The 10,198-nt window shown below is 45.1% G+C and overlaps 1 pseudogene; it reads right to left on the bottom strand.

The window, feature by feature from the left end:
* Positions 1-2,330: 2,330 nt before the first annotated feature.
* Positions 2,331-9,666, bottom strand: LOC102009774 (annotated as a pseudogene).
* Positions 9,667-10,198: the final 532 nt, after the last annotated feature.

Here is a 10,198-nt window from a genome sequence, read left to right as displayed (position 1 = left end):
TTCTTATTTAAATTTTCCTCTGTAATCCCAGCACTCAGAAGGGCTGAGGCAGGAGGATTACCGTGAGTTCATTGGATTACACAGTGAGACCCTGTCTCAAAAAAAAAACAAACAACCTCCCCACAAACAAACAACCCCGCACTTCTATCCATCAGCCAGTTTCAACAATCATCAATGTCTGTCTGATCTTCTTTCATTTAGACATCTTCAAACACTGTTCCTGACTCCAACATAATTTTTTAAATTAAAACCCTGCTTGATACAGATTCACATAAGGTTGTAAGAAATAAAATAGAAAGTATTTTCCCCAGTTTTGCCATTGATAACATTTTGCAGCACTATACTACGTAACCAGGATATTGCCAGTCCTACAATTTACTAATCCTATGTACATTTTCCAGTTTTGCACTCATTTGTACATGTATCTATTTGTATGTGTCTGTGTATTAAGATCTGTACAATTGCATTGCCTGTATGTTATTGTATTTATCACCACGGTCAGGAAAATGAACAACTCCAACACTAAAGAATCCTTAGTGCCGGCCTTTTAAGGCTGAAGCCACCTCCTTCCTACTGCCCCTTCTACTTCTCCTTTTCCTTCTCTGTCTTTTTGAGACAGGATCTCTCTATGTAGTTAAGGCTGGCCTTGAGCTCACTTTGCAGCCCAGGCTGGTCACAAACTCACGAAGATCTTCCTGCCTCAGCCTCCTGAGTGCTGGGATTACAAGCATGCGCCACTGCACCCGGCTCTACTTCTTCTTAACATCTGTCAAAGGTGGCACCCAGTTTCATCATTTTTAAAATGCTGTAGAACCAGACATGGCTGTGTATTATGGTTTGTGTCTAGAGCTTCATATGGTCATAGATGGGGCTTTTCAGAGGTGGCTGGATCCAGGGTGTGATGCTGGAATTAAGGTGTGTGATTACTACATTAGTCTACTGATCAGTTTAGCATAGTTCTTGGAGTGAATAGTGGGAAGGCCCTCTCTGGTGAGAGTGCTACCTAACCCTAACCGGACCCCTATGATAACCATAACCAGAACTCTAACCTTAACCCTAAGGTCAGGTAGCCTGGAAAAAATATAAGGGCCAGAAAGAGGGTTGTCACTGCTTGCTTCTTTTCTTATTTGCTGCCTTCTGCCTGTCATGAACTTGTTCTTTGATGCCTCACTTTGATGCCACCCTGCCTTGGAGCCAGCCAATTATGGAATGAAATCTCTACAAACTGCGGGCTAAATAAACCTTTTCTTCTTTAATTTTGTGTGTCAGGTATTTTGTCTCAGAAATGAGAAAAAAGTAACTAAGGCACTGTGCATGCTGGTAATCCCAGCACTCCCCTTGCCAGTCAGCCTAGAGGTCTGTTGCTCTGCTCATAAGGAAGCAGTGAATCAGCAAAATGCAGCTCTGCTAGCAGTCCTGATGTCATCAGGTAATGCTGAATGCCAAGAGCTGACACAGGCAACTGCTGGTCACTGCCACTACCAGACATTACCATCTGATGCCAGCTTGTGCTTGGCACCACAGTTTGATTCTGCTGGGAGCTGGTCTCTGCTGCTTCTGGTGACGACCGCCTTCCTGGGCCAGCTTGTGCTGGACCCCACAGCTCAACTCTCGAGGGCACTGGTCTCTGCCACTGGTGTTCATCCACTGCTGATCTGTGGAGCTCTTCAGTGTTAACAGTCTGGAACTCTGTCAGGTGTGGTGGCGCACGCCTGTAATCCCAGCTCTCTGGGAGGCTTAGGCAGGAGGAACACTGCAAGTTCGAGGCCAGCCTGGGCTACAAAGTGAGTTCAAGGCCAGCCTGAACTGCATAGTGAAACCCTGCCTGAAAAAGACAAAAAAAGAAAAAAAAAAAGAAAACAGCCTGGAGCTCTGAATATTTATTGCTCTTTCTTTAGAAGTGACTGCTCTGTCTACACTAATCAGGATAAAAACCTCAAGTAGATTTATAGGACTTTTGGAGGACACATTACCTGAGAAATAAATCACAAGCAGATTTATAGCAACACCAAAGCAAGGCTTTCCCAGGGCCTGTGCAGCAGCAAAGGCACAGCAATGCACAGGAAGGAGACCTACCAGAGCAGTGGTGGTTGAACCTATGGCACATGTGTTCTTTTTTTTTTTTCTTTCTTTCTTTCTTTTTTTTTTTTTTTTTTTTTTTTTGGTACCAGGAATTGAACTCAGGACCTTGCTCTTGCCAGGCAGGCACTGTGCCACTGAGATACATCCCTGACCCTCTTTTTTTTCTCTTAAATGAATTTTTTTCTTTTTGTATAAGAGATCAGTAAAAGAGTCAATTTAATTCTTCAAAAGTAGTTGAAAGTAGGTCTTCATTTTGCAGTCATCATCTGTATGAATTCTTCATAGCTGCCTTGTGTGTCTTCATCAATATCTGCTTCTCTGATCACTTCATCTACTTCTAATGTTATGCTTTGTGTCTAGATGGCCACCCAAAGCCTCCTGTGGTCATAGGGCTTTTTCAGAAGTCTGCTGAATCTAGAGTGAGTGATGCTGGGATTAAGGGTGTGTGGTAACTAACCAGTCCACTGACTGGTTTGGCACTGCCCTAATCCCAGAAGTTTGGATAAATTATAAGGGGCAGAAAGATGCTGTTAAGCCCCCCTGCACTGCCTTTGCTGTCTTCCTCTGCCATGAACTGTTGCCCCTCTGCCATGTGCCACCTTGCCTTGAAGCCAGCGAACTATGGACTGAAACCTCTACAAACTTTGAGCTAAGTAAACTTTTTCCTCTTTTGACTTTGGGCAACAGGTATTTTGTCTCAGCAGTGAGAAAAGTAACTAAAACAGAATTTGGCACCAGAGAAATGGGGCTGTCCCTGTGACTATACCTGACCGTGTGGATCAGGAGCCTTTGAGAATGGCTTGTGGGAAGAGTCTGGAATGGTTTGGAGATGCCAGCTGAAAAAGTAGTGCTGAAATACCTTAGACTCTACTGTATGGGAGATTCTGGTCAGAGCTCAGACGACCAGAAGGCTGATAGAAATCTGGCAGGTAAAGACCAGTGTCAAGAGGTTTCTGCTGGGAAGAAGGACTGCACTGGCTACTGGACTCCAGATGATGTGTGTTATGCATTGGCAGAAAGTTTGTCTGCATTTTCCTCATGTCCAGAGACTTTGTCTGAGACTTAGATTAAGGTCAGAAGACTAATTAATCTTGTAGAAGTTGAATGTTTAGGTAGTAGCATGGCTACTGTTGGGGGCTTCTAGCCAGATCTCTATTGAGAATCAAGACCAAAGATTCCAGCAGAATGATTTAAACTGTTGTGAGTTTAGCCAGAAAGGAAACTCAAATAAGCCTGGACTACAAAGATAGAGCAGAGGAAATCTTGATTGCTGAGAAGGAACAGGAGAATAGAAAAGATGGCCTGAGGGCATCACAAGAAGCAGAAGGACTCTACCCTTTGCAGCCTCAAACCTGCAAAAGTAAAAGACTTTGCTCTGAGAAGAAAGCCCCAGAGCATCATGTTCTAGAACGGCATTGGCCTACAGAATTTGTTCCTTGGAGTTGGATTCAGAGTGCTCAGTGATTTATGCACTCAACCCCTGCAGTCAAGCAACCAAGAATCCTGGCTACTGCGCCTGCTGGTGACAAACCTTGGCATCATGCTTCGTTTTAGGTGCCTGTAGAATGAAAGAGTTGTGGGGTCAAGAAGGCTTCTACCCAGATTTCAGAAGAGTCCCTGGGAAGCCAGACAGTGTGCTCCTGAGAAGGCAACACATGAGTATGAAGCCAAAGGTACGGTGGAGAACCCAGCAGTTTGGAGAATCCAGGAAGATGTCTTGTCTGAGGAAAACGGCAATGAAGGAACAGAGTAGGCCCAAGAGAGAAGCCATGGGAGCCACAACCACCAGAAACGCCATAGGGGTGGAGCCACACAAGGCCTTTCTTGGAGTTCACAGATTGCCTTGGATACTGCACATGGAACTACAGGACTTAATATTTGCCCTGCTGGATTTTTGACTTGTTTTGGTCCCATCCTTTTTATCCCCCTGCTTGTAACTTTTGGAATGGAAATGTCTATCTTGTGTCATTGAATGTTGGAATTGTTTAACTCTGTTTTCATTTGCACAGGGTCTCACAGCTAAGAGTTTGCCTTAAATCTCGGAAGAGACTTGGGACTTGGACTTTTCAGCAGTGCTGAAACTGTTAGGACTTTGGCAACTCTTAGAGATAGACTAAATGCCTTTTGCATAAAGGAATGTGCATGAGTCTTTGGAAGGGCAGGGCAGAATGTTATGGTTTGTGTCTAGGTGATGTCCCCTCAAAGCCTCACACAATCATAGGATTTTTTCAGAGGCGGCTGAATCTAGTGTGTGGTGCTGGGATTAAGGGTGTGTGATTACTAATCAGCCCATTGGTGGGTTGGCACTGCCCTAATCCCAGCAGTCTGGATAAAATGTAAAGGGCTGAAAGACACTGTGAAACTATCCCCATCTGTTGCTTTCTGCTTCCATGAGCTGTTATGCCTCTGCCATGCCAGCCTCCCTTGGAGCCAGCCCACTATGGACTGAAACCTTTACAAACTGTGAGCTAAATAAATCTTTCTCGCTTTAACTTTGGGCATCGGATATTTTGTCTCAGCAAGGAAAAAAGTAACTAAGTCATCTTCATTTTAGTTTTTCTCTTAAGTTTGTCATGGCAACATATAATTCTGCTGCACTTATGTAAACGTTTCCATCCTTGTCAAAGATTGGAATGCCTTACAGATATCTTCTTTGCTATCCATATCTTTCATTTTTTTAGCCATCGTAATAAAAAATTCTGGAAAGTCAGTGGTCCCATTTCCAACAACATCCATTTCATTGATCATATCCTGCAGTTCAACTTCTCTCAGGTTTTGACCTAGTAACCTCATGACAGCTCCTAGGTCCTTTGTTGTAATGGTGTCATCACCATCTTTATTGAATAGGGAGAAAGCTTTCTTGAATTCAGCAATCTGGTCCTCAGTTGGTGTGAGCGAAGGAAAAGCAGAGGGAGCAAAGGTGGCTGCACCAGTGTTATGGTTTGTGTCTGGTTGTCCCCCCAAAGCCACATGCAGGCATGGGGTGGGCTTCTAGAGTTTTTGATTAATCCATAGTCCAATGCTGGGATTACGGGTGTGAGTGCTACACCCACCCTGGGGCAGATAGTTTGCAAACAATGTAAGGGAGGGAAAGAGCCTTGCTCTCGGCCACTCCTCCCTTTTTGCTCTTGTTGCTTTTTCTGTTTTGCACCGCCATGAACTGTTTCCCTCTGCCATGTGTCACTCTGCCTTGGGGCCAGCCAAGTATGGACTGAAATCTCCACAAACTGTGAGCTAAATAAACCTTTCCTTCCTTAATTTTGGGTGTCAGGTACTTTGTCTCAGCAACAAGAGAGAAGTAGCCAAGACAACCAGTGCAAGGGCTGTGACAGCCAGGCTGCCTCTGCTGCAACTGCTGCTAAGATGTCAGGTATGTGCTCTGCCATGGGCCACTGTCACTGCTGCCTGTGCCACTGCCCAGCTGTGACTAACAGCTCCATGACCATGAGACTCCCCACCACTGTTCTAGTCTTAAGACTCGAGGACTGGCTGGGGAATGTTGCTGCAGGCCTGCTTCAGTTAGAGCAGGGCTGTAAGCTTGCTGTGAATGTTAGGCATGCTCATAAGAGGCACAGATCCCTCCCTCCCAATCTTAGCCATGCCAGGATGCCCCTCCTTCCTTCAAGAAGTCAACAGTATCCTCGGAAGTGAGGAGGGGCACCATGCTGACTGTCTGGCTGCACTTACGTTGGAGTGGAGAATAGTGGTTTGATAGGCAAGGAGGATACAGAGAGCCCTTCCCAGTCCGTGTCTTGGCACAGGAAGTTTACATTTGTAATCCCATGCAAAGTTATTGGAATTCTAGTGAGTTAATTCAATCTACCACTTCCGGTGCAACCCATGGTGCAAATAAAGAACGAAGGCATATCTGTAGTTATGGGGAGCCAAGGGGTCCCAAGTTCAGCCATGATGATGGCTATCCAGAACAAAGTCCTCAATCCAGGGCCAAACCTGAGTTTTATTAATTCATGAAGAAAGGAGTGGCTTGAGGATGAGTGACTGTGAGAATGGTGGGAAGTAGGTGAGTGTCATGAGCTGGACTAGGTAGGAGGCCTGAAATAGCCTCTGCAACATGCAGAGAGAGGGATATGCAGAAAGAGTAACACAGCTGTGATAGTATCTAATGTTTTGGGGTCAGTGCTTCAGCTCTGATGTGTGATCTTTCAAGGTCCCGGAAGTCATAGCCTCTGTCTGGAGGCTGCCTCATCCCAGGTTTGTGTGTGTGTGTGTGTGTGTGTGTGTGTGTGTGTGTGTAAACACTGCCTGCCAACTTCAGATACTACCATCAGCACCAACATGTACTGCTTAAAGTCAATTGAAGGTATAAGGAAAAGTCCAAGCCAGCTCTGTATATATCGATACATGGAAACTGGGTCAGGCTCAGCCAAAAGGGAGACAACTGTTCCTCTTTCAAGGAGAGTCTCCCAGGTGGTCCTCCACAGAGGACACCACTAGATAGTCAGGGAGGACACTGAGGCAAGTTGTCCCAGTACATGGTGGCGGGGGCAAAGGGACATGAGGGGAAGGAGTGCATTGGCTCCCAACCAAACCACCTCCCCCTTCCAGCTGGCACAGGGAAAAATGAGTCAGGTGCTTCTCTTTGTTTTTTTTTATTTTTTTATTTTTTTTTCCCAGTACCAAGAATCGAACTCATGACCTTGCACTTGCCAGGCAGGCACTGTGCCGCTGAGCTAAATCCCCAGCCCCTAAGTCAAGTGCTTCTCATCCCCCCCTAAAAGATTTCATCCTCCTTAATCTTAAGGGGAGTGGAAGGGCAAGGGTCTGTTTTGTGTCACTGCTTCAAAGCTAATCTGGGGCCGTTGACCCTGCCTACAGGAGGAATAAAAATCTGTTGCCAACTACTCCAGTGAAATGTGGAGTCCTGGCTCGACCTCTGGAGGCACTTGTTGGAAGCCATGCATCATCATCAGTTTAATGTGGAATTTCTTTAGTCTGGAAGATAAAAACTTTACAACAGTTTAGAGATACAGGTAGCATAATTACTCTTAAAGGATACTAATGGGGTTTCCTTTCAGCCGGTGCTATCACAACTTAACCCTCTGCAACAGCAAGTATCCTCTCTTCCAAGGGCTTCTGGTCTAAAAACTGCTGCCAAGACTGTACCTGGCCTTTTTCAGAAAGACAAACTATTGCCAATACCTCTCTTATTTTGAGGTATTTCATCACCATCCTCTCCACACTGGCCATATTCTGTTGGAGCAGAAACTCAGCCTCAGAGACGTACCCTGTCTTACATATCAGAGGACTCATGACTGTCCCCACTCAATCCATAAAATCACTTTCACCACTCTAAGGCTCAGTCACCCCTGGATTGAAATTTGCTAATCAGCATCCACTTCCATTTTTATTGTTCTTGCAAAGGGAGCCCACAGTAATATGCTTAGGCTTGGAAGAAACATGTTCAGTCTAGAAAAATAAATGAAGGGCTTGCTACTTCTTTGCTACTTTGCTGCTTTTCTACTATCTGCCTGTCATGAGTTCTTTCTCCTCTGTGATGCCCGCGGCCAGCCACCCTGCCTTGGAGTTGGAGCCTTCCCACTATGAACTGAAACCTCTACAAACTGTGAGCTACAATAAAACTTTCCTCCGTTAACTTTGGGGGTTGGGTATTTTATCTCAGCAATAAGAAAGGTAACTAAGACAGATTTTGGTATCATGAGTGGCTCTAGAGTAACAGAATTATAAAATGAAATTATTTAATGGCTTAGGCGTTCCTGAAGTTGGTTCTCTAATTTGATTACACCTGAAGACCCTATGATCTCTCCTTCTCATACTGTGGGGAACACTGATAGTTCTTGGTGTGAACTGCTTAAAGTAATACACAACATAGATTCATTTGATTATCTTAATTCATGTAAGGAATTTAGTGATACCATATATAAATCTTGAATATTTTTGGCATAGTGGGAAATATAGTGATACTGGCTGGTTGCTCTTAGCATTTCTGGACAAACAAATGAAGGAAAACAATGAGCTCAAAACATCATAGGAATCTAAAGTCTTCTAACTGAGGACAAATTCATAAAGGAAAATAAGGAGCTCAAAGGTCCAAATTCTCAGCTCCAGACACACATAAAAATATTTAAAAGCTTCTAAGTGTGTCTTGAAAGAGAATCTCCTTTCCTTTAGCCATGGGGCTGAGACTGCAAAAACCCAAACACAGGCCTTCATAATTTGTTTGACTGAAATACAGCGTAAGTTTAATGCTCAGCCTCCAAGGGTATCTGAAGTAAAGGTGAGGGCTCTGATTGGAAAAGAATGGGATCCCATGAACTGGGATGGAGATGATATGGAGTGAGGTTGAACCTCCTAGGGTCTAGGGACCTGGGCCTATGGTAAGTGGCGACGGTGAAGAAAGAGGACACCGGAGACCAGGCTGATGGTGCAGATCCACTTTACTGCGGAAGTAGCAGGCATTTATAGAGTGGGCTAGAGGTGTGGCAATGGAGGCGGGTCAGGGGCGTAGTTTGGAGGCGGTACTTTTGGCCGGGGGCTGTGTGGAAGCAAGAGGTCAGAGCGGGACAGCCTAGGCAGGGCGTTTACTCGGTTTGCAGAGGAGTCTGAGTTTGCTCAGACTCGCCTTTTTGCCACGGCTGTCAACCAGACTTCTGGACCTCTCTTTCCCACATTGGAGGATCCTGATGAGGCTGGGGATGTAGAGCTCTTATACTCTGAAAAGATTATTTTACCAGAGGAAGAGATTTCCCCAACCCACAATGGCAGACACATTTCTCCTCCTTCTCCTATGGTGTTGGCCTCTCCTCCTATACCTGAGGAAACTAATCCTGTGTTGACTAACCATAATAAGGCTGACACTCCTCAGAACCCACCCTCACCATCATTTTTGCCTTTAGGCCTATAACCAGGCTCAAATCACAGAAGGCACCTAAGGATGAGGTTCACTGCAGGGTGACCCATGAGGAGGTCCACTATTCTCCCAAAGAACTTGGGGTTTCTAACTCTTATAAGCAGAGGCCTGATGAGCAAGTGTGGGAATGGATTTTATGGGTGTGGGATAATGGTGGCAAAAACATACGGCTGGATCAGGCTGGCTTTGTTGATATGGGTCCATTATGCAGAGATTCTGAATTTCATGTTGTAGCTCTTGGAGTAAAGAAAGATGTTAATAGTTTATTTGGCTGGTTGGTGGAAGTCTGGATCAAAAGTAAGCCTACTATGAAGGAGTTAGGGATGCCTGATATTCTGTGGTTTACTATTGATGAGGGGATTCAGAAGCTTAAGGAAATGGAAATGTTGGAGTGGGTTTATCATGTCAAACCTAATCTGTCGCACTGGAATGATCCAGAAAATGTACCCTTCACTAACACCTTGAGAAACAGACTCATGAGGGGAGCATGGGCGCCCCTGAAAAGCCCTGTCATTGCTCTTCTCTGTATGCCAGACCTTAGAGTAGGGACCATAGTTACTCAACTGGGACACTTAAGGGCAATGGGTTTGACTGGATCCCAGAGTGGCAGAGGTCACGTGGCCGCACTTCATCAGCACAGGCAGGGTCCGTGTACTTACTGTAACAGACAGCAGAAGCAGAACATCGATCAGCATGGTCTGACACATGTAGATCCATGGCATTGGCTGATCAGCCACAGTGCTTTAAAAAGTGAAACAGATGAAGTGACTACAAAATTCTTACTAGATTTACATAATTGAAAAAGTTAAGAGCAAATGAACAGAATCCTTCTTCCAAAAGTACTATCAGGCAATCATGGTTCCTCAGCCAGTTCCTGGATGTGAGCCAGTTTAAAGACCCAGGCCCTCTTGAATGAAAGGTAGGCAGGGTCCCCTTGGGAAAGGACCGTGGTGCACCAAGCACTTATAGTTAATCTTTCTCCCTTTCTTCCCCTAAAAGGACATAAGGCCTTTTGTGTGAGTGACTGTACATGGGGGGAAGGGAAATGATCAGACATTTTGGGGACTACTAGATGCTGGCTCTGAATTAATATTATTCTAGGGGATCCGAAACATCACTGTGGCCCTCCAAGAAGAGTAGGGGCCGATGGAGGTGATCAACGGAGTTTTAGCAAAGGCCTGGCTCACCATGGGTCCAGTAAGTCCTTGAATCGATCTTGTAATCATT

This window comes from Chinchilla lanigera, unplaced genomic scaffold, assembly GCF_000276665.1.
Source record: "Chinchilla lanigera isolate Chin_1 unplaced genomic scaffold, ChiLan1.0 scaffold00172, whole genome shotgun sequence".
Taxonomy (NCBI): Eukaryota; Metazoa; Chordata; class Mammalia; order Rodentia; family Chinchillidae; genus Chinchilla; species Chinchilla lanigera.
This window is presented reverse-complemented; position numbering and strand designations above follow the sequence as displayed.